A 25515-nucleotide genomic window follows, 5' to 3' on the forward strand; every position below is an offset into this window, starting at 1 on the left:
TCTATTTTTTCTATTTTATGCAATTGCCTCATGATAAGGTCTTTGAATGTGCAACTAATGTGTGTGTGATGCACAAAAATGCAAGTTAATTTTGTTGATGTTTTTTTAGAAAATGAATGGCTCTCCCTATCCTCTTCTTCTTTGGAGGAGTTTCTGTCATAGACGCGAGGGAGGATTTTTGTGAGCCTTTTATGCAGGAGATTACGGATTTTATAGGAACCCCTCCAATTTTCTTTATTGACCGATTATTAAAGGAATTTCGTACAATTTTTATGAAATACCAATTTTAGAGGCATAATCACATGGTCAAGAGAGAAGAGAAATGAATAGATATTTTATTGATATTCGCAAGTGTTTTTTACAGAAAGATATACAGAAGGAATTTCTGAAGAATGGCTGGCCAGGGTAGGCTATATACATTGGGCTTAACAATTATATCTGTAATTGTTGCTCTTTACATTCCCCTAGTTTCTTCGGGTGAGATGCCTGAGCCAGGAGCGTAGATGCTGCAAGACGCTTGCTTCTAGAAGATAATCATTTGAACCGCCTTTCGATTTTCGATTCAAGTGACCGTTGCTTGCTTTGCTTTTACATCTTATTCTTTTGCCCCTAACTTTTGCCTAGGACGTATCCTAGCGGGGATAATTTTGCCTTTGTTTTGCCTAGTACCCTTGTACTGGCGGGCTTTTTGTTTTGCCCTAACTTTTGCCTAGGACGCCCTTTTTGGGTTTTCATCCTAGCGGGCCTATGCAAGCAACGTCTTCAAGCATAGTACTTCTTTACCACGTCAGCGTTGACTGGGTATCGAAGTTCTTTTCCATCCATGTCTATGAGGATCAATGCTCCTCCTGAGAAGGCTCGTTTTACCACGTATGGTCCTCCGTGATTTGGGGCCCACTTTCCGGTTTTGTCCTTTCGAGTTGGTAGCAATTTCTTCATTACCAACTCTCCCTCATGGTAGACTCGAGGGTGGACTTTCTTGTCAAAAGCCTTTTTGATCTTCCTCTGATAGGCTTGACCATGGCATATGGCGTTCAGCCGTTTTTCTTCAATGAGGTTCAACTGGTCATACCGGCTTTGAACCCGTTCTGCTTCGGAAAGTTTTGCTTCCATGATTACCCTTAGGGAAAGTATTTTGACTTCGACGGGTAGCACTGCCTCCATCCCATAGACGAGGGAGAATGGAGTAGCTCTTGTAGATGTGCGTACAGAAGTCCTATAACCATGGAAAGCGAAGGGTAACATCTCGTGCCAGTCTTTAAATGAGACAACCATCTTTTGCACTATTTTCTTGATGTTCTTATTGGTTGCCTCGACTGCCCCATTCATCTTTGGCCGATATGGGGAAGAGTTATGGTGTTGGATCTTGAATTCTTGGCACAGTTCTTCCACCATTTTGTTGTTCAGATTAGATCCATTATCAGTGATGATTTATTTCTCCGTGCTTCCACTAGATTATTCTAAAATCATTTGGGACAAGAGAGAAAAGAAGGGAAAGATACTTTTATTCTGAAGTTTGTGTTTTAGAGGGGATTTATTTTTCAAAAATGGTTTTTGTAAGAATGGATGGCCAAGGTGGGCTTATGTGTTTAGGCTTGTTTGATTAAACACTTATGAAGTTAAGCACGTCTTGGTTATTAACATTTGTGATTTGACAACTTGGATAGCTTTTCTTGAACCTTTCTTTTTGAATTCGGTTCATGGTACCATCATGGATTTATTTTTGTTTTTTGATTTGTCCTTATTTTTGCCTAAAACACCCTTTTGTGGCGTTTTAGCAGACCTTTGTTTTTGTTTATTTTTGTAACCCTAACTTTTGCCTAGGTCACCCTTTCGTGGGATTCCTAGCGGGTCTTTTGCTCTTATTTTTGCGCAGTCCCCTTTTTGAGTTTCCTGCCGAGCTTCTTTTATTTTGAAAGATTTCTTTTTACCCATGATGGCACTTGTCAAGGCCAAGGGAAGGTGCTCCAAGTTGTCACACACACCTCCACATAAAAATGATGTGGGTTTATTATTATTAAGATGATTTTAACCTCATTCATGTTTATTCAAACAGGGTTAAAAATAATGTGGTTTAGAATTTTATTATAAGCAAGAAAAGAAGCAATGAAGAATGATTTTATTATAATCATAGCGGAAACATGTGTCCTTATTTCATCACTGATATGGGTCCCAATGTTGACCTCTTATATCTCTCGGCCATGCCTGTCGCCACCGGCCCGAAACGGGCTTTCGGCATTCGCGAAGGATGGTTGGACTCTTTTATTTGTTTTAAAATATGGATTGCTAGAATGACTTATTCTCAAACTGAGACCTTGTCAAACGAGCAATTTTATTAAAAGGCTCACCAATCCATGTTAATCCCAAGCGGGACCCTCCATGGATTAGCGGTTTTCATAAAAAGGAAGGGTTCATGGAGTCGCCACCAATGTTTTACTCAAAACATTGGAAAAAGAAGTTTTAAGGCAATCGATTCAAAAATCGACTTCGGCCATTACAACCAGAGTCGGGTAAGGGAGTCGGTTACGCGTGGGGAAGGTGTTAGCACCCCACAGCGCCCCTTTCGGGTTCCCTATGACAGATTATTTAAAAATAATAGTGCGAAATTACTAAATTACCCTTATTTATTCTAAGCAATTATAAATTAACTATCTACATGATGACAGTTTAAATATGTACACACAGAAAGCGGTAAAAGAAGGGACTTTAAAGAGATAAACCTTTGAAGCGTGCTTTCTTATATATCTTGACAGAAATTGGGAAGCGTTTTGGCGTTCCCTCCCTCTACAAGACCGCTCGCTCCCTCCTATAAAATTTTAACTATGGAAATCCGGAGGATTTCCCTTTGACTAAGTTCGAGACTCAAGCATGTCGCCACCGGCCCGAAACGGGCTTTCGGCATTCGCGAAGGATGGTTGGACTCGTTTATTTGTTTAAAAATGTGGATTGCTAGAATGACTTATTCTCAAACTGAGACCTCGTCAAACTAGCAATTTTATTAAAAGGCTCACCAATCCATATTAATCCCAAGCGGGACCCTCCATGGATTAGTGGTTTTCGCAAAAGGAGGGTTCGTGGAGTCGCCACCAATGTTTTACTCAAAACATTGGAAAAAGGGATAAGGCAATTGATTAAAAATCAACTTTGGCCACTATAACCAGAGTTGGGTAAGGGAGTCGGTTACGCGTGGGGAAGGTGTTAGCACCCCACGGCGCCCCTTTCGGGTTCCCTATGACAGATTATTTCTAAAATAACAGTGTAAAATTACTAAATTACCCCTATTTATTCTAAGCAATTATAAATTGACTATCTACATGATGACAGTTTAAATATGCACACAGAAAGCAGTAAAAGGAAGGATTTAAGAAGAAACCTCTTGAAGCGTGCTTTTATATATTGAGTAAAACTGGGAAGCTTTTTGGCGTTCCCTCGCTCTACAAGCTCGCTCGCTCCTTCCTAAAAACTTTTGACTATGGAAATCCGGAGGATTTTCCTTCGACTAGGTTCGAATCTCCAAGCTAAGTGCTCGGAATTCCAGAACTTCGTCGGATCGACTCCCAGAGAGATTTCTAGGGCAGAACACTGCTCAAAAACCCCAGAATACTCAAGGAGGGAGTCAAAACTGAGTGAAAAAGTGTGGAATGACGTCCAATTGACGTCATATTTATAGGGAATAGGCGCAATACGGCCTACAGGGGCAATACGGCCGTATTGAAATTTTTGAACTTCAATACGGTCGTATTGAAGTTCAATACGGTCGTATTGAAATTCAGAAATTTCAATACGCCCGTATTGAGTTCGCTGCGGTTGTATTGAAGTGTCAATACGGTCGTATTGACTTCAGTACGACCGTATTGAAGTGTCAATACGGTCGTATTGACTTTAGTACGGCCGTATTGGGCTTTTTCCCTCCACTTCCTTATTTTGAGCTATTCTAAGACCTCTAGACCTACAGAGAACCCTCCTAGGGCCTTCGAGGAGTCCTTCTGGCTGATTATCCTTCAGTCTTCGAGAGTCTTCAAGCTTTACTTCCGACCCGGACAATTTTAGGGGTCTACAGCTGCCCCCCCTTTACTTAGTCGGACGGCCTTTTGGTGTATCGGCTGACAAGTAAAGGAGTTGACCCAATTGTCCGGGTATTGTGCCGACCTTCTGACTTGTAGCGTCTTCCGGTGGAAAAATGTTGAGTAGCCTCCCCAGGTGGGTGCATACCTCGGCGCTTCTGACATCCTCGGTAGCTGAGTTTACCTTCTCCAAGGTCAACTTCACTCGACGCCCGAGCCGGAAGTTGGACATCAACGCGCCTCTGATGACGATGATGGTTGAGTACCGCCTCTCCAGGCTTAGCTTCACTCTTTGTTCGAGCCGGAAGCTAAGTATCCTTGTGACGACGGTGAGCAGTATGAGTTTTGCCTCTCCAGGCCTAGTCTCGCTCTTTGTTCGAGCCGGAAACCAAGCACCTTTGATGGAGGACCATCCTTGAAGACTCATGTGGGCCCCATGACTAGGTCCATGGCTAGGAGGGTTGAAGAGGAAGAGGGTGTTCACACACCAAGGGACACTCTCTTCATGATCATAGAGTACTAATACTCTCCTAAGCTTCATTAGTTTAGGATTTATTTTGTTTTCCATTTTTACCCTTGTATTTTGGGGTATTTTAGTCCTAGGGTTTATTTCTTTGTATTTCCCATTTTTGCCCTTGTATTTTGGGGTAATTTAGATGCTTAGGATTTTAATTGGGCTAGGGTGCATCCAATAGGAGGTGACGCACACTTAGTGGTGTTGTTTGGTTATTTTTTTGGTGTTAGGTAGGCTTAGGCCCAATTGGAGGGCCAAGGATGCATGGACTTATCATGCACCTTGTTGTAGCCAACCTAAACCCTTAAAGATGCCAAACTTGGCCACCAAGTAGCATCTAGGGTTGCATTTGGCATTTCATTTAGGGTGCATTTCTCCCTAGTGAAATTCGGCCACTTACCCTAAATGCAACCCTAAATGCAAGCCTTCCTATATATACCCCTAGTCTAGCTCCTTGTAGATACTTTGGACATTAATGATAATGAGTGAGCTATTTGCCTCTTTGTCATTCTCCTTAGTCTAGGGACTCCACGGCCTCCCATCCCTTCTCCTCCTCTTAAACCACCTTGAGAGAGTAGAGTTAGGCCTTCCTTGGTTGGCCTTCCCACCTTAGGAAGTGAGCTAGCCAAAAGGAGCATCACCTCCACCAAACACATCCACCTCCACCTTGAGCGTTACCCTCCTTTAACCTAAACCCCATCCCTTTCCTTAGCACTAGGTTGCCTTTGGCTAACCTCCTCCCCTCTCCACCATAAAAGCAAAACCCTACTTAGGTTTCATCCTACACTTGGATGAGACTACCTTGAGCAAACCATCTTCACCTTCATTTCTTTGTGCTTCCGCCAACCATCCCTCCATTTTCTTCATCATTTTGGAGTCTCCTTGTTGAACCAAGATCAAGGGCGTGCATGGAACTAAGCCACATTCCATCAAGTGGTATCTAGAGCCATGGTTCTTCAAGGGTAAAAGTTTCCTTTCCTTGTCTTTATTTGAGTCATTTTTGGTTCTCTCTTATTGTTTCGGTCATTTTCTCTTCTTCTCCTTGTGACCGAAACTTTTCTTTGTGTTGTGGTTCATATTTGCTTCCTTGAACCTTCCATGCTTTAGGTTTCCTTGTTTTAGGGTTGTCATTTTCCATGTTAGGTTGAGTATAACATGATCATGCATTTTTCTTTTTGAATCTACCTATTGTTTTGTCATTTTTTACTTCCTATATTTGTCTTCCATTATATCCTTGTATGTGCCCAAACACTTTGCATGAAAACATGAAAAATACCATGATGCATACATCTTAAGTGGGCGTGCCATATAGAATGCTATCTAGGTCATTCATGCATGCTATTAGTTTCTAGCATGTTCCATGTTACCATGATTTTCCATGTGTGAATTTCCTTGCACATGCTATACAAACCGCCCATCCTTACCTTGCATTTTTCACTTGTTTAAGTTTATTTCTTGTTTGCCAAGAACCCTAAAAAGAATCTAAGAGGTGCTGGACTTTTGTGCTAAACAACTTGACCTAAATAGTACAAAAACAAAATCCACTCAAAATATTCCTTAAGGACCTCTAAATTCACGCCACTTGTCTTGCTCCTATGCTACACATTTTGACCTAATTTTTGTGCCACCACAAGTGCAAAACCTAAGCAACTAATTGGGCTGAAAATTAAAAAAAAAATTGGACCCAAGGACAATTTAAAATCAAAAGGCCGTGACCAAAAGAGAACAAGAACAAAAAAAATATATACCTTGGACAAAAAGGACTTGTTGCTTGACTTGTGGACTTGGACCATTCCCTTTGCATTTGGAGTTGGACATATGACATTTTGGACTTATTTTGGGACTTATACCTTGGCTGGACCGAAATTACTAAAGGACTTAATCAAGTGAAACTTAAACACAAACCATTCTAGTGCCATTCTAGGTTTAATTCTTTTGGGTGCTATCTTTTGTTGATTGAGTCTTAATTTTTGCTTGTCTTTCTTTTGACCTCTTTTGTTTTGTCTCATCTTATTCAATCTGAGTTTAGCCTTTCTTAATTAGCCTTTTCAGTTTTATTTCTTTGGAACTCTTGTTCTTGGTTGTTTTCATTGACTTGTAGGTGAGCACCTAACTAGCAAAGTAGCAATCCTTTGGTGGATTGAGTGGAGGAGTGAACCAAAACCCAACCTAACCTTTGGAAGGGTTTTCACTAAATCAAAGGAGAGTAAACACTTTGGAGAGGTGCTAACAAGTTTGCTATTTGTGAAGGAGCCAAAGAGAAGGAGTTGGAAGACCTAATTTTCGTTTTCCTTAAATTTTTGCTTGATTTTCTTGTTTTCGGCCTCCTTGTTTTGGGCCTTGATTTCTTTCTCTTGGTTTGTAATTTGGCCATTTTTTTTAAACCTCTACAACTTGGTTTTTAGTTCGTGTAGAGAAGGTGATTTGAAAACCTTCATTAGGAACTCGACTAGTTTATGCTTTAAATTGCTTTCCATTGCATGCTTTATAGCTTTACTAGTATAATTGTTTAGGTTTTTTATCCTTTGTTTCCAAAAACGTTTAGAAGGCTTATTTTTGCCTACTAGGGGTGCGTGCACACACACACTTGGTAGTGTCAAAATTGTTTTGTAAGAAAGGTAAAAAGGGCTTAGTGATTTTTACTTGAAAAGGGCTTGGTTATTAAGTGATTCTTTGTAGTCCACCTCCCCTTGAAGGTTCAATTTGTATACTTAGGCCTTTTCTACTTATCTTGCACCTTTAAAACTTTTTGTGAAAACCTTTTAATCACTCAATCTTTGTGAAAACCTTTTTAACTCTTTGTGAAAATTTTGTGAAAACCTTTTGATCAAAGATGAGTGAGCATTCTAGTGTACATGGTCATAATTCTCATAGCACTAGGTCTAGTGTTAGGGATGAGCTTAGGCAATTGAAAGATTACCTAAGAAGAAAGGAGGAAGAAAATATAAAAAGAGAGGAAGAAATTAGAAGAAAAGAAAAAGAGCAAGAAAGAAATAATGAAGAAATAAGAAGGTTGCTAACTAGGTTAGTTGTGGGAGGAGAGGCTAGTGGTTCTAAACCAAGAGTCACTTCTCCTAAGTCTTCAAAAGGCAAAGGGACTTTGGTCCCTTCAACTATTCACGAAGAGGAGGGGCACCATACCTCCCCTCCAAGTGATGTCTTTTATAGTAGTCATCACAATGATGGTTACTATCAAAGACCACCTAGGAATCATAGAAATAGGGAGTCTTCCAATAGGGAACCCAACATCAATCTTCCCTCATTTCATGGCAAAGATAATGTTGAAACTTATCTAGATTGGGAAATGAAAGTGGAGCAACTTTTCTCTTGCCATGGAATAAGTGAGGATAGAAAGGTTTCTTTAGCAACCCTTAGCTTCCAAGGGCATGCTATGTATTGGTGGACCTCCTTAGAAAAAGAAAGGAGAATAAATCATGAGCCCCCAATCCAATATTGGAATGAGCTCCGTAGTGCCTTAAGAAGGAGGCATATTCCTCCATACTATGACCGAGAGCTTATGGATAAGCTTCAAAGATTGAAACAAGGGTCCTCTAGTGTGGAAGAATATAGGCAATCTATGGAGTTGCTAATGATGAGGGCTGGGATAAGGGAAGAAGAAAGGACCACAATTTCTAGATTTCAAAGTGGTTTAAACCTTGAAATAAGGGACAAAGTTGAACTTTTGCCTTATAGGGATTTGAATGAGTTAGTTCAACTTTGTTCAAGAGTGGAGCATCAACTAAAAAGAAAATCTTTTCAAAAAAACTCCACTCCATCTTATTCCAAGAATTTCAAGAAGGAGGGTCTTTCTTCCAAACCTTTTCCCAAAGAAAAAGAAAAAGAAACTTCTCAAAAGGCACCTTCCAAAGACACTAAGACAAGTGATATCAAGTGCTTTAAGTGTCTTGGCCGTGGGCACATTGCTTCACAATGTCCCACCAAGAAAACCATGATTTTAAGAGGTCAAGATCACTATAGTAGCCTTGATGAAGCTACTTCCTCATCTTCAAGTGATGAAGAAGAAGTCTTAGCATCCGAGGAAGAAACTTACCCATGTGAAGGAGACTTATTAATGGTAAGAAGGCTCCTTGGTAACCAATCTAGTGACTTAGACCAATCCCAAAGAGAAAACTTGTTTCACACAAGATGTAAAGTTTTTGATAACACTTGTTCTCTCATTGTGGATAGTGGATCTAGTTGTAACTGTTGTAGTTCTAGATTAGTTAACAAGTTAGCCTTAACTACTCTCCCTCATCCTAAACCTTACAAATTGCAATGGATCAATGAGGAAGGAGGGATTGTAGTTAACCAACAAGTAAATATACCTATCTCCATTGGCAAGTATAAGGATGAAATTCTATGTGATATAGTGCCATTGGATGCTAGTCATATTTTACTTGGGAGGCCTTGGCAATTTGACAAGAAAACCATCCATGATGGCCTCACCAATAAGATAAGTTTCCATCATCTAGGGAAGAAAATTGTCTTGTGTCCTCTATCACCTTCACAAGTAAATGAGGACCAAGTCAAAATGAAAGCCAAAAGAGAAGAAGAAGAAAAAACAAAAAGAAAACAAAAGCAAAAACAAAAGAGTGAAGAAAGAAAAGAGAGGGTATCAAGCTTAGAGGCTAGTGTTCCCTCTAAGGAAGTTGAACATAGAAGTCATTTTTCCCTTAAAAGTGACATTAAACAAACCCTTCTATGTGACCAACCTTTATACCTTCTCTACTTCAAAGAGACACTTGCTGCCACTAGTCATGAACTTGAGTCTCTACCTCCTAAGGTTCAACAACTTCTAAAGGAATTTGATGATCTATTTCCTCAAGAAGTTCCAAGTGGACTTCCACCTTTAAGAGGGATAGAACATCAAATAGACCTTATTCCGGGGGCTAGTCTTCCTAATAGGCCTGCCTATAGGACTAATCCCCAAGAGACCAAAGAGATAGAATCTCAAGTTGATGACTTGTTGAAGAAGGGATGGGTTCAAAAGAGCCTTAGCCCTTGTGCTGTCCCCGTTCTTTTGGTGCCTAAGAAAGATGGCAAATGGAGGATGTGCACTGATTGTAGAGCCATCAATAACATTACAATAAAATATAGGCACCCAATCCCTAGGCTAGATGATATGTTAGACGAATTGCATGGAGCAATTGTATTTTCCAAAATTGATCTTAAAAGTGGCTATCACCAAATTCGAATTAGAGAAGGTGATGAATGGAAAACCGCTTTTAAAACCAAGTTTGGTTTATATGAATGGTTAGTGATGCCTTTTGGCCTCACTAATGCCCCTAGTACATTCATGCGTTTAATGAATCATGTTCTTAGGGATTGTATAGGTAAGTTTGTTGTCGTCTACTTTGATGACATACTTATCTATAGTAAGACTTTAGATGAACATCTTGAACATCTAAGGCGAGTCTTAATAATTCTTAGAGTCAACCACCTTTATGCCAACCTTGAAAAATGTACATTTTGTCAAGAACAAGTGAAGTTTTTAGGATTCATTGTTGGCAAGGAAGGAGTCCAAGTTGACTCTGAGAAAATAAAGGCTATTCAAGAATGGCCCACCCCAAAGAGTGTTGGAGAAATTAGAAGCTTTCATGGCTTGGCTAGCTTTTATAGAAGATTTGTAAAAGATTTCTCCACACTTGCATCCCCTCTTAATGAGCTTGTTAAGAAGGATGTACCTTTCCTTTGGGGTGAAGCTCAAGAAAAAGCTTTTAAAACCCTTAAAGAGCAACTCACCAATGCACCTATTCTAGCTCTACCTAATTTTGAACAAACCTTTGAGCTAGAATGTGATGCATCTGGGCTTGGCATAGGTGCTGTGTTACTTCAAGGTGGTCACCCTATAGCTTACTTTAGTGAAAAACTCCATGGGGCTACCTTGAACTATCCCACCTATGACAAAGAACTCTATGCCCTCATAAGAGCTCTCCAAGTTTGGGAGCACTACTTAGTGACTAAGGAATTTGTCATTCACACAGATCATGAGTCACTCAAGTACCTTAGAGGGCAAGGGAAGTTGAACAAGAGACATGCAAAGTGGGTGGAATACCTTGAACAATTCCCCTACATCATCAAATATAAGAAGGGGAAGAGCAATGTGGTAGCTGATGCTCTTTCAAGAAGGCACACATTGCTTTCTACCCTAGGAACTCATATCCTTGGCTTTGATGATGTAAAGGAATTGTATGAGCTTGATGGAGATTTCCAAGCCACTTATGCCAAGTGTCTCCAAAAGCCTTTTGATGGATTCTACCTCCTTGAGGGATATCTCTTTAGAATGGGAAAACTTTGTATACCCCAAGGATCCATTAGGAAGCTTTTGGTCAAAGAAAGCCATGAAGGGGGACTCATGGGCCATTTTGGGGTTGATAAAACCCTAAGCTTTTTAAAAGCTAAATTCTACTGGCCACACATGAGAATAGATGTCCAAAGGCATTGCTCCAAGTGCATCACTTGTTTGAAAGCAAAGTCCAAAGTAATGCCTCATGGACTCTATACTCCTCTTCCTATAGCTAGCTCCCCTTGGGTAGATATTAGCATGGATTTTGTGCTTGGGCTACCAAGGACTCAAAGGGGATTTGATTCTATCTTTGTGGTAGTGGACCGTTTTAGCAAAATGGCTCATTTTATACCATGCCACAAAGTGGATGATGCTAGCTATATTGCTAAGTTATTCTTTAGGGAAGTGGTCCGATTGCATGGGATACCCAAAACCATTGTGTCTGATAGGGATACTAAGTTCCTTAGTCATTTTTGGAAAGTATTATGGGAAAAACTAGGAACTAAGCTTCTCTATTCCACTACTTGTCATCCCCAAACCGATGGCCAAACCGAAGTAGTGAATAGATCCCTATCCACTTTGTTGAGGGTCCTACTCAAAGGCAATAAGAAAACTTGGGATGATTGTCTTCCTCACCTTGAATTTGCTTATAATAGGGTAGTCCACAAGACTACTAATCTTTCTCCCTTTGAAGTTGTATATGGTTTTAACCCCATCACCCCTCTTGATCTTTTGCCTCTCCCTAATACCCCTTCATTGTTTCACAAAGAAGGAGTATCTAGGGCTGAATTCATTAAGAAATACCATGAAAAGATCAAAGGGCAAATTGAAAAGCAAACTGAAAAATATGCCAAATACAACAACAAGGGAAGAAAGAAAGTTACTTTTGAGGTTGGCGATTGGGTTTGGCTTCATTTGAGGAAAGATAGATTCCCTACTCAAAGAAAGTCCAAACTCAACCCTAGGGGAGATGGACCATTCCAAGTCCTTCATAAAATAAATGATAATGCATACACATTAGATCTTCCTTCTGAGTATGGCACAAGCTCCACTTTTAATGTTTGTGATCTTACACCATTTTTAGGAGCTGAGGAATTACATGAAGATTCTAATCTGAGGACAGATGCTTCTCAAGAAGGAGGGGATGATGGAGGACCATCCTTGAAGACTCATGTGGGCCCCATGACTAGGTCCATGGCTAGGAGGGTTGAAGAGGAAGAGGGTGTTCACACACCAAGGGACACTCTCTTCATGATCATAGAGTACTAATACTCTCCTAAGCTTCATTAGTTTAGGATTTATTTTGTTTTCCATTTTTACCCTTGTATTTTGGGGTATTTTAGTCCTAGGGTTTATTTCTTTGTATTTCCCATTTTTGCCCTTGTATTTTGGGGTAATTTAGATGCTTAGGATTTTAATTGGGCTAGGGTGCATCCAATAGGAGGTGACGCACACTTAGTGGTGTTGTTTGGTTATTTTTTTGGTGTTAGGTAGGCTTAGGCCCAATTGGAGGGCCAAGGATGCATGGACTTATCATGCACCTTGTTGTAGCCAACCTAAACCCTTAAAGATGCCAAACTTGGCCACCAAGTAGCATCTAGGGTTGCATTTGGCATTTCATTTAGGGTGCATTTCTCCCTAGTGAAATTCGGCCACTTACCCTAAATGCAACCCTAAATGCAAGCCTTCCTATATATACCCCTAGTCTAGCTCCTTGTAGATACTTTGGACATTAATGATAATGAGTGAGCTATTTGCCTCTTTGTCATTCTCCTTAGTCTAGGGACTCCACGGCCTCCCATCCCTTCTCCTCCTCTTAAACCACCTTGAGAGAGTAGAGTTAGGCCTTCCTTGGTTGGCCTTCCCACCTTAGGAAGTGAGCTAGCCAAAAGGAGCATCACCTCCACCAAACACATCCACCTCCACCTTGAGCGTTACCCTCCTTTAACCTAAACCCCATCCCTTTCCTTAGCACTAGGTTGCCTTTGGCTAACCTCCTCCCCTCTCCACCATAAAAGCAAAACCCTACTTAGGTTTCATCCTACACTTGGATGAGACTACCTTGAGCAAACCATCTTCACCTTCATTTCTTTGTGCTTCCGCCAACCATCCCTCCATTTTCTTCATCATTTTGGAGTCTCCTTGTTGAACCAAGATCAAGGGCGTGCATGGAACTAAGCCACATTCCATCAACCTTTGTGACGACGGTGAGCAGTGTGAGTTTTGCCTCTCCAGGCCTTGCTTTGCTTGTTGCCCAAGCTGGAAGCTGTAAGTACCGTCTCTCCAGGCTTAGCTTCACTCTTCGTTTGAGCCGGAAGCTAAGTACCTTTGTGACAACGGTAAGTGGTGAGTACCCCTTTTCCAGAGATAGCTTCGCTCATTGCCCGAGCCGGAAGCTGCATACCTCCGTGTTTGTGACGACGGGGTAGCGTGAATATCTCCTTTCCAGGGATTCGTGATGATTTTGTCTCTACAGTCCACGATGCTGCTTCGACGGTTGTTTTTTGATTTTGTGCCACTAAGGGCTGGATAACGCAGGGATCCGTCTAGGGGATGTGCAGTCATTCACAGGTTCCTGTGCCCCAACTTGCATTGCATTGTTGGTACCCTTGGGGAATTTCTGACTCCTTGGGGTATAGACACAGATGCTCTTTCTCTCTGAGTTTGAGCGATGCCTTATGTTTGGCTGACGTCCTTTGACGTTGGTGGAGTATCCCGGTTCATCCTTATTCGGGTATCTCTTTTTGATTTTCTGATTTTTGCCTCTGTGTAGGCTGTTATCCGCTGGGGGATTTCGTCGTTGATTTTGATTAGCCTCTTCTGTTAGGCGTATCGGCTTGACGTTCGATGTTTGGCTAAGAGCCGGATTCCACTTGGGGAATACTTATTGATATTTTTATGATACTTGCTTTTTGAAGGAAGTGCCTCTGAGTAGGCGAATTATCTTGATGTTTGATGATTGGCTGAAAAGCCAAATTCCGCTTGGGGAATTGTTATTGATTTCTTTTTTGGGTTTTCCTTTTTGAAGGAGTGCCTCTTGAGTAGGCGACTGGGGATTTGAAGTTCAGTGTTCGGCTGAGTGCCGGATTCCGCTTGGGGAATATTTATTGATATTTTTTGATTTTTCTCCTTTTGCAGGGATGCCTCTGAGTAGGCGATTGGGGAATGAGGGATCTTATGTATCCCAGAGTATTATTTAGGAAGCCTCTGCAGGCTTAGCCTCACTCAGCGCTTTGAGTCGGAGAGCTATCTTCCACTGAGGAAGTGTTAAGTCCTTTGACTTGTATATACTGTTTGGATGATCGCACTTCCATTGGGGATTGCGTCGATTTTGCTTTGATAGCTCTCGCTGGGGATTCGTTCCATGAGCTTGAGTTGAGGTTTCTCTGGGGAGTATTATTTCTGCGAGCCTCTCCAGGCTCATTTATTCTTTGATGTGGAGTATTATTTTGGCGAGCCTCTCCAGGCTCAATTATTCTGAAAGAGTATTATTTCGGCAAGCCTCTCCAGGCTCAGTTATTTCTGAGAGAGTATTATTTCAGTAAGCCTCTCCAGGCTCAGTTATGCTGATGAGAGTATTATTTCAGCAAGCCTCTCCAGGCTCAATTATTCTATACAGTTGGGGGAGTATTATTTCTGCAAGCCTCTCCAGGCTTTAGTTATTCTGAGGAAGTATTATTTCTGCAAGCCTCTCCAGGCTCAATTATTCTGAAAGAGTATTATTTCAGCAAGCCTCTCCAGGCCCAATTATTCTGAGAGTATTATTTCGGCGAGCCTCTCCAGGCTCAGTTATTCTGAAAGATGTGAAATCTTTGTCTTTTTTTGTCGACTTTTGACTTTTTCTGTATGTTTGCCTTTTTTGTCATGTTTTGGCTTTTTCTGTATTTTTGCCTTTTCTGTTGTTTTTCGGCTTTTTCTGTACAGAAATGTCTCAGTTATTATGAGAGAGTATTATTTCAGCGAGCCTCTCCAGGCTCAATTATTTTCTGAGAGTATTCTTTCGGCAAGCCTCTCCAGGCTCAGTTATTCTGAGAGTATTCTTTCGGCAAGCCTCTCCAGGCTCAGTTATTCTGAGAGTATTCTTTCGGCAAGCCTCTCCAGGCTCAGTTATTCTGAGAGTATTCTTTCGGCAAGCCTCTCCAGGCTCAGTTATTCTGTATGACGCTGTTGATTTTCTGAATCTTTGCATTTTGTTTGCTACTGTCATACACAAGCAATTTTTCTATTTTTTCTATTTTATGCAATTGCCTCATGATGAGGTCTTTGAATGTGCAATTAATTGTGCGCGATGCACAAAATGCAAGTTTAATTATTTTATTTTTGGAAAAAATGAATGGCTTCCCCTATCCTCTTCTTCTTGGAGGAATTTTGTCATTGATGTGAGGGAGGATTTCTGTTATTGCCAATACGGCCGTTATTCATTTCAGTATGCCCGTATTGAATTGAAAATTTGTTCATAACCCTAATTTTGGTACGGGCATACTGAACACGATACGGGCGTATTGTTTTTCTGAAGTTTATATATATATATTTTTTGTTTTTTTCAATAAACAGAGAATAAGCGATCTTCCATTACACCTATCATCTGTATGCATGTATGCAGTATGATGCACCTAATTCTATTTGATTCATTTTTCAAAAGAATTAACCGATGCGTTTTTCTGTTTGGATTTTGTCATTCCTCCAGACGGACTGTGCTCTGCCGATTTCTGTTACTGAGGAATGATGCGTATTTTGATTTTGGTGTCATCAACCAAATGATTCTTCCCTTTCTTTAAGAGATGTGTCAACCCTCCTATTGACCACTATATCTCCATGTTTCCACTAGATTATTCAAAAATCGTTGGGACAAGAGAGAAAAGAAGGAAAGGATATATCTTCAAAAGTTTGTGTTTTAGAGGGGATTATTTTATTTTTGAAAAATTGTTTTTGTAAGCATGGATGGCCAAGGTAGGCTTATTGTGTTTAGGTTTGTTTGTTTAAACACTTATGAGGTTAAGCACATCTTTGTTATTAATGATTGTGCTTTGACAACTTGGATAGCTTTTCTTGAGCCCCTTTGTTGAATTCAATTGATGGTACCATCATGGATTTATTCTGTTTTTTTGATCGTCCTTATTTTTGCCTAAAAACACCCTTCCGTGGTATTTTAGCGGACTTTTGTTTTTGTTCATTATTTTGTAACCCTAATTTTTGCCTAGGTCACCCCTTCGTGGGATTCCTAGCGGGTTTTTGTCTTCATTTTGTAACCCTAACTTTTGCCTAGGTCACCCTTTTGTGGGATTCCTATCGGGTCTTTTGCTCTTATTTTTGCGCAGTCCCCTTTTTGGGTTTCCTGCCGAGCTTATTATCTTTAGGATTTCTTTATCCATGATGGTACTTATTGATGCCAAGAAAAGGTGCTCCAAGCTGTCGTGCACACTTCCACGCAAAATGATGTGGGTTTATTATTTTTAAGACGATTTTAACCTCATTCATGTTTATTCAAACAGGGTTAAATAACGCGGTCTAGAATTTTATTGCAAGCGAGAAAAGAAGCAATAAGAAATAATAATGAATGATTTTATTATAATCATAGTGGAAACATGTGCCCTATCGAGGCTCGGGGGTCGGGCTGTCCCCGAGGAGTGATCTCTAATAGTCACTGAGTCTATACATCCCTATCGGAAGGAGAAGGACACTTGATGACAACAGCTGGCCTTGACGTTTGTGAACCAGCCTTCCTAAAGATCTGGCTTAAAGAACGTCGAGAAGGATCTTGGTTCCTCTTCGTCCTTTGATCTTTGTTAGGGTTGTATCTTAACCCTTGTTTCCCCGGATTGTCTTTGATAATGGGTAGCTCCGGGATTCCTTGGGAGTCCTTGCCTAATTCTTGTCTTGGCAAGTATCCGTTCTTTGTGAGCGTATGAGCTACCTTCTTCATTTCTCGGGGAAACGTTTCAACATTGGCGATTTCCAATGCTTGGAAGGCGGTTTCTAAAGCTTCCTCTGCTGCATCCACATAAAGTATGTTGGATGGCTTGCTGATGAGTATGTCATCTTTAGCTTGTACGGTCACCAGTTTGTCACCCACTATGAACTTGACTTTCTGGTGGAGCGTAGAAGGAATAGCTTTCGCATCATGAATCCAAGGTCGGCCGAGGAGACAGCTGTATGCGGGAGTGATATCCATCACTTGAAATTCGACGTTGAAGATAGTGGGTCCAATTTGGATTGGAAGATTGATCTCTCCCACCACTTCTCTTTTAGATCCATCGAAGGCTCGAACGATCATGTTGCTCGGGCACATTTGGATTCCCTTGATTGCCACTTGCTCGAGCGCTCTTTTTGGCATTACGTTCAAGGAAGATCCATTATCTACCAAGACTTTAGTGATGTGATACTCCTTGCACTTTATAGAGATGTGCAAGGGCTTGTTGTGGTTTGATCCCTCGGCGGGGATTTCTTCATCGATGAAGGTGAGGTGATCATTAGCCTTGATGTGACTAACAATCCCCTCAAACTCGTTTTGGGAGATAGTGTGCGACATATATGCCTCGTTCAAGACTTTCAACAGAGCTTGCCGATGCGGTTCGGAGCATAGGATCAACGACAACAGAGTAATCTTTGCTGGCGTCTTATGAAGTTGATCCATGATGGAATACTCGCTCTGTCGGATATATTTTAACAGCTTGTCTGTCTCCTCCTCGGATTCCTTATTTGTTTAAAAATGTGGATTGCTAGAATGACTTATTCTCAAACTGAGACCTCGTCAAACTAGCAATTTTATTAAAAGGCTCACCAATCCATATTAATCCCAAGCGGGACCCTCCATGGATTAGTGGTTTTCGCAAAAGGAGGGTTCGTGGAGTCGCCACCAATGTTTTACTCAAAACATTGGAAAAAGGGATAAGGCAATTGATTAAAAATCAACTTTGGCCACTATAACCAGAGTTGGGTAAGGGAGTCGGTTACGCGTGGGGAAGGTGTTAGCACCCCACGGCGCCCCTTTCGGGTTCCCTATGACAGATTATTTCTAAAATAACAGTGTAAAATTACTAAATTACCCCTATTTATTCTAAGCAATTATAAATTGACTATCTACATGATGACAGTTTAAATATGCACACAGAAAGCAGTAAAAGGAAGGATTTAAGAAGAAACCTCTTGAAGCGTGCTTTTATATATTGAGTAAAACTGGGAAGCTTTTTGGCGTTCCCTCGCTCTACAAGCTCGCTCGCTCCTTCCTAAAAACTTTTGACTATGGAAATCCGGAGGATTTCCCTTCGACTAGGTTCGAATCTCCAAGCTAAGTGCTCGGAATTCCAGAACTTCGTCGGATCGACTCCCAGAGAGATTTCTAGGGCAGAACACTGCTCAAAAACCCCAGAATACTCAAGGAGGGAGTCAAAACTGAGTGAAAAAGTGTGGAATGACGTCCAATTGACGTCATATTTATAGGGAATAGGCGCAATACGGCCTACAGGGGCAATACGGCCGTATTGAAATTTTTGAACTTCAATACGGTCGTATTGAAGTTCAATACGGTCGTATTGAAATTCAGAAATTTCAATACGCCCATATTGAGTTCGCTGCGGTTGTATTGAAGTGTCAATACGGTCGTATTGACTTCAGTACGACCGTATTGAAGTGTCAATACGGTCGTATTGACTTTAGTACGGCCGTATTGGGCTTTTTCCCTCCACTTCCTTATTTTGAGCTATTCTAAGACCTCTAGACCTACAGAGAACCCTCCTAGGGCCTTCGAGGAGTCCTTCTGGCTGATTATCCTTCAGTCTTCGAGAGTCTTCAAGCTTTACTTCCGACCCGGACAATTTTAGGGGTCTACAAAGCAAATGGCTCGTGACTCAAGAACTTCGTCGGATCAACTCTCCGAGTGATTTCTAGGCAGAGCACTGCTAAAAAAAACCCAGAATACTCAAGAAGAGGGTTAAAACTCAGTGTGAAGTGTAGAATGACGTCCCATTGACGTCATATTTATAGGGATGAGGCTCAATACGGTCTCTGGGGGTCAATACGGTCCATATTGAAGTTTTGAACTACAATACGGCCGTATTGAATTCAATACGGCCGTATTGAAGTTCAAAAAACCTCAATATGGCCGTATTGAAGTTCAGTGCAGCCGTATTGAAGTTCAGTGCAGCCGTATTGAATTCAATGCAGCCGTATTGAAGTTCAGAAACTTTAATACGGCCGTATTGAGTTCAGTGCGGCCGTCTTGAAGTTCAAAATGTTCAATACGGCCGTACTGAACCTCTGGGAGGCCGTATTGGGCTTCATTCCTCCCACTTTTCTTATTTTAGCTATCCTAAGACCTCTAGACCTATAGAGAACCCTCCTTGGGCCTTCTGGAAGTCCTTCTGGCTGATCTTCCTTCAGTCTTCGAGAGTCTTCAAGCTTTATTTCCGACCCGGACAATTTTAGGGGTCTACAATGCCCCAAATTCACAGTCTCCAATTTCTCTTGACGAGTTGGAGTAGGCGAGCTTCTCGTTCTAGCAGTCTTTGCAGATCCGGAGAGATGGTCTCCTCATCATTGTCCAACTCAACCCATTCACCTTCGGATCCCGGTCAGAGCGAACAATTACAGACATAATTATTTTATTGGTTCTGTTTAGGTTTAGAATTATTAATGTTAATGAGGAAAGAGAGAAAAGAACAAGAAAGAGAGAAAAGAACAAAAAAGAGAGTAATGTGCGAAAAATGCCTCTTTATTGATATGTATTAAAACTGTACAAAAACCCTTATTTACATGAAAAGGTTCTCATGATCTCGGGTACTGATCATGAGTCCCAAAAAGAGAAAAATGAAGGGGCCCTATCGTGGCTTGTTCTTCTCTCTACTCCTGCTTTGGCAGAGGATTCTTGCTCACGTCGGGCGCTGTCGAATCAAAGGTGACCCACCCGGCATCAATAAGGTTTTGGACCTTGTATTTGAGAGCTAGGCATTTCTCTGTTGAATGCCCTGGTGCCCCCGAATGGTATAAACATTTGTCTTGTGGCTTGTACCAATCGGGGTAAGGTGGGTCGATCTTCCTTGGTGGAACATGAGCTAGAAGTTTGGCTTCTACTAGCTTCGGCAGGAGATCGCTATAAGTGGTCGGAAGTTTATCAAACTTCTTCACAGGCGTGAATTGCGATCTTCCCGACTTCGAAGTGAAAGTAGCCGAGGGTATGGTTATAGCATTGACTCCTCCCTCTTTCTTCTTCCCGAAGGTCTTCTTAGCTTCATATGATTGGGAAGGCTTAGCCAGCTTCCCACTTTTGAGTCCTTGTTCCACTCTCTCCCCAATGGTGATGATGTCCGAGAAGAGTGTCGTTGTGTTCCCTATCATTTTATCGTAATAGGGACCAGTCAACGAGTTGATGAATAAGGACACCGTCTCCTTATCCGACAGCGGGGGCTCTATCTGTGCCGCCAACTCCCTCCATCGTTGGGCGTACGCTTTGAAAGATTCATCATTATTCTTGCTCAAGGCTTGAAGATCGGACCTATCGGGTGTTAGGTCGATGTTATACTTATAGCGCTTGAGAAAAGCGTCGGCCAACTGCCTCCATGTGCACACTTGATTTCCATCCAGCTGCATATACCAATTGAGTGCGGTTTCAGCCAAGCTCTCTTGAAAGCAATGGATCAAGAGCTTTTCATTTGTGGCATATGCAGCCATTTTGCGACAGTACATGGTGAGATGATTCTTAGGGCAAGTCGATCCCACGTACTTTGGGAAATCCGGCACTTTAAATTTAGGAGGGAATTGGATGTCCCTCACTAAACACATGTCGGCGGCATCTTTGATGTCAAAATCATGCCCCTCCATAGCCCTTAGCCGATCCTCAAGAGCATGGAATTGTTCCTTTGAAACCTCGGGCTCTTTAATCATGATCCCCGCCCCAAGGGGTACAGCTCGTGGAGGTTCTTCTTCGTCCTCATGATCCTCCTCATGATGGGACTCATGGTCACTGTGGTGAGCCCCGTTCATGTTTTGATGACGCATGAGTTCCATCATTTGCGCCATCTGGTCCTTGAGCTGTGAGAGTTCGGCTGTAAGCTTCTTGTTTTGTTCCTCCAACGCGTCCATCTTCTTGATTTTCTGTGCGCGTGTGAGGACAGAGAGATGACCAGCCACTTTCTAAAAATGAATGTTTAATCTAATTAGTTTAATTTATGGAATGAATACGCTCTTGACATGAGCTTGATAACCCTCCATTTTTAAGGCGCTGCCTTTTTAAAACGGAGTGTTACCACCCTCCTTGACTTATGATCTCTCCTCAACGGAGAATCTCGATAATTATGGGTCTCTTTTACTCATGTCAAGAGGTATTGGTGAACCTAAAATGCATGGTTTATGAGGATGCATGATGTCTTATTGGTAATGATGCACATGCTCCTCACTTTTATTATATTTTCGCACATGGTCTTTCCTCTCATGTCATGGTTTTTTCATGCATGGGGATTTATTCTTAGACCTTATCACGAGGTTATTTATTAATGCACAAACAATTGCACATAAGCATTTACACAAACAATTCACTCATCCACGAACAGTCACGAGCGAATCACGAGGTAGGGGTTTTCTGCAGAAAGGTGCATATTCAAGGTGGTTCTAACTGTTCTCACCGGTCTGAGGCCCCCAAGGTGCCCCCATTATAGGGACCCAATTCCTCTCGTCGTAAGTCGATGGAAAGCTCCAACGCACTGTCGGACTCGAGTTCATGGTTATCACCTTGAGTGATGCTTTCCGACAACGGTCTACAGGCACCTATAGACCCATTCGACAACCGGCCGTACTAACATCCACTCCCTATGGCTTACCACTCATGCCCCTGGGTATAGAGGGAACTGTTGTGTGCAAAGGTTTGTGTGCAGTTTTTTATTTCAAACATTTGCGGAAAATTAAACAAACAACAGTTATTAAAGCCATATAAATAAAGCATGTTATCATACAAGCAAGGGGTAATAAAGTAATTTTAACTATTATTTGTTAAAAATAATCTGTCACTAAATGGGACTGACTCTCGAGGCTTCCCCAGTGGAGTCGCCATCTGTCGCCACCGGCCCGAAACGGGCTTTCGGCATTCGCGAAGGATGGTTGGACTCTTTTATTTGTTTAAAAATATGGATTGCTAGAATGACTTATTCTCAAACTGAGACCTTGTCAAACGAGCAATTTTATTAAAAGGCTCACCAATCCATGTTAATCCCAAGCGGGACCCTCCATGGATTAGCGGTTTTCATAAAAAGGAAGGGTTCATGGAGTCGCCACCAATGTTTTACTCAAAACATTGGAAAAAGAAGTTTAAGGCAATCGATTCAAAAATCGACTTCGGCCATGACAACCAGAGTCAGGTAAGGGAGTCGGTTACGCGTGGGGAAGGTGTTAGCACCCCACAGCGCCCCTTTCGGGTTCCCTATGACAAATTATTTAAAAATAATAGTGCAAAATTACTAAATTACCCCTATTTATTCTAAGCAATTATAAATTAACTATCTACATGATGACAGTTTTAAATATGTACACACAGAAAGCGGTAAAAGAAGGGACTTTAAAGATATAAACCTTTGAAGCGTGCTTTCTTATATATCTTGACAGAAATTGGGAAGCGTTTTGGCGTTCCCTCCTATAAAATTTTAACTATGGAAATCCGGAGGATTTCCCTTCGACTAGGTTCGAGACTCAAGCAAATGGCTCGTGACTCAAGAACTTCGTCGGATCAACTCTCCGAGTGATTTCTAGGCAGAGCACTGCTCAAAAAAACCCAGAATACTCAAGAAGAGGGTTAAAACTCCGTGTAAAAGTGTCAAATGACGTCCAATTGACGTCATATTTATAGGGATGAGGCGCAATACGGCCTCTGGGGGTCAATACGGTCCGTATTGAAGTTTTGAACTATAATACGGCCGTATTGAATTCAGTACGGCCGTATTGAAGTTCAAAAAACCTCAATACGGCCGTATTGAGTTCAGTGCGGCCGTATTGAAGTTCAGTGCAGCCGTATTGAGTTCAGTGCAGCCGTATTGAAGTTCAGAAACTTCAATACGGCCGTATTGAGTTCAGTGCGGCCGTATTGTAGTTTAAAATGTTCAATACGGCCGTACTGAACTTTTGGGAGGCCGTATTGGGCTTCATTCCCTTCACTTTCTTATTTTTTGCTACTCTAAGACCTCTAAACCTACAGATTGTCATCCTAGGGTCTTCCAGGGTCTTCCAGGAGTCCTTCCGGCTGACTTTCCTTTGGTCTTCGAGAGTCTTCAAGCTTTATTTCCGACCCGGACAATTTTAGGGGTCTACAAACCTAGGTGACTAAGGACAGGATTTGAGGCAAAAATGCTCACTCAAATTCATATATTCCAAAGTGTGTACAAGGTGTTAGGCTAAGGGTATTTATAAAAGTAGGAAGGCATCTAGGGTTGCATGGGCGTGTAATGCAAGCCCAAATGCAAGCTAAATGCAACCTAAATGAACCCTAGATGATGTGTGGGTTCCTTCCTCCTAAAAGACTAAAATACCCTTTGACCTAAAAATAGAAAAAAGTGGACTTTGACCTCACAACTCAAGGTTTAAGTCCTAAAATAAATCCTTAGCTAATTTTCCCCATAATACAAAGGCTAAATGAAAATACATAATAAAATCCTATCATCTAAAGAACCCCAAAATACAAGGGTAAAAAAAGGAAATAAAGCAATAAAATCCTATACTAATCAAAATGGGCCTAGGAGATGGATCAATACTCCACACTCATGATGAGTATGGCTCTAGGCATGGTGTCTCCTTCATCTGCCTCCATTCTCCTAGCCATGGACCTAGTAATGGGTCCCACATGAAGATCCAAGGGTGGTCCTCCATCATCCCCTCCTTCTTGAGAAGCATTTGACCTCAAATCTTTAAGTTCATCCATATCATTAGTTCCTAGAAAAGGTGTAAGATCACAGACTTTAAATGAGGAACTAACTCCATAGTCAGAGGGAAGATCTAAAATGTATGCATTGTCATTAATCTTTTGGAGAACTTGGAAAGGCCCATTTCCCCTAGGGTTGAGTTTTGACATCCTTTGAGTAGGGAATCTATCCTTTCTCAAATGAAGCCAAACCCAATCCCCAACTTCAAAGGTCACCTTTTTCCTCGCTTTTTTGGTATATTTGGCATATTTTTGGGTTTTTTTCTCAATTTGGCTCTTGACCTTCTCATGGTATTTCTTTATAAAATCATCCCTTGATACTCCTTCTTTCTAAAACAAAGAAGTAGTATTAGGGAGTGGTAGTAAGTCAAGAGGAGTGAAAGGGTTAAAGCCATATACAACCTCAAAAACGGATAGATTAGTAGTTTTGTGGACTACCCTATTATAGGAAAACTCTATGGGGGAGACAATCATCCCAAGTTTTCTTATTCCCTTTCAATATGACCCTTAACAATGTGGATAGGGATTTATTCACCACTTCGGTTTTCCCATCGGTTTGTGGGTGACACGTAGTGGAATAGACAAGCTTGGTTCCTAGTTTTTCCCATAATACTTTCCAAAAGTTACTTAGGAACTTGGCATCCCTATCGAACACAATAGTCTTTGGTAGACCATGCAAACGAACCACTTCCTTGAAGAAAAGCTTAGCAATATAGCTAGCATCATCTACTTTGTGGCATGGTATGAAATGAGCCATCTTACTAAAACGGTCCACTACCACAAAGATAGAATCAAATTCCCTTTGGGTTCTTGGGAGACCAAGCATGAAATCCATACTAATGTCAACCCAAGGGGAGCTAGCTATAGGAAGGGGTGTATAGAGTCCATGAGGCATTACTCTAGATTTTGCTTGGAGACAAGTAATGTATTTAGAACAATGCCTTTGGATGTCTATTCTTATGTGTGGTCAATAGAATTTTGATTTTAAGAGACTTAGGGTCTTATCAACCCCAAAATGGCCCATGGGTCCCCCTTCATGATTTTCCTTGACCAAAAGCATTCTAATGGATCCTTGAGGTATGCAAAGTTTTTCCATCCTAAAATGGTATCCCTCAAGTAAGTAAAATCCATCAAAATGTTTTTGGAGGCATTTAGCAAAGATGGATTGGAAATCTTGATCAAGTTCTTACAATTCCTTTAGATTATCAAATCCAAGGATTTCAGACCCTAAGGAGAAAATAATGTATGCCTTCTAGGAAGAGCATCGATCACTACATTATTCTTTCCCTTTTTGTACTTGATAATACAAGGGAATTATTCAAGAAATTCAATCCATTTAGCATGCCTTTTGTTTAATTTCCCTTGCTCTTTAATGTACTTGAGTGACTTGTGATCGTATGAATAATGCATTCCTTAGTCACCAAGTAATGCTCCCAAACTTGGAGGGCTCTAATAAGGGCATACAACTCTTTGTCATAGGTGGGATAATTCAAGGTGTCCCCATGGAGTTTTTCACTAAAATAGGCAATGGGATGACCCCCTTGAAGTAGCACGACACCTATTCCAAAACCGGATGCATCACTTTCTAGCTCAAAGGTTTGAGCAAAATTTGGAAGGGCTAGAATGGGTGCATTGGTGAGTTTTTCTTTTAGAGTTTGGAAGGCTTTTTGTTGGGCTTCACCCCAAATGAAAGGTTTATCTTTCTTAACAAGCACATTAAGAGGGGATGCAAGTGTGGAGAAGTCTTTCACAAATA

This window comes from Cajanus cajan, chromosome 8 (assembly GCF_000230855.2).
Source record: "Cajanus cajan strain Asha chromosome 8, NIPB_CcT2T_4, whole genome shotgun sequence".
NCBI lineage: Eukaryota > Viridiplantae > Streptophyta > Magnoliopsida > Fabales > Fabaceae > Cajanus > Cajanus cajan.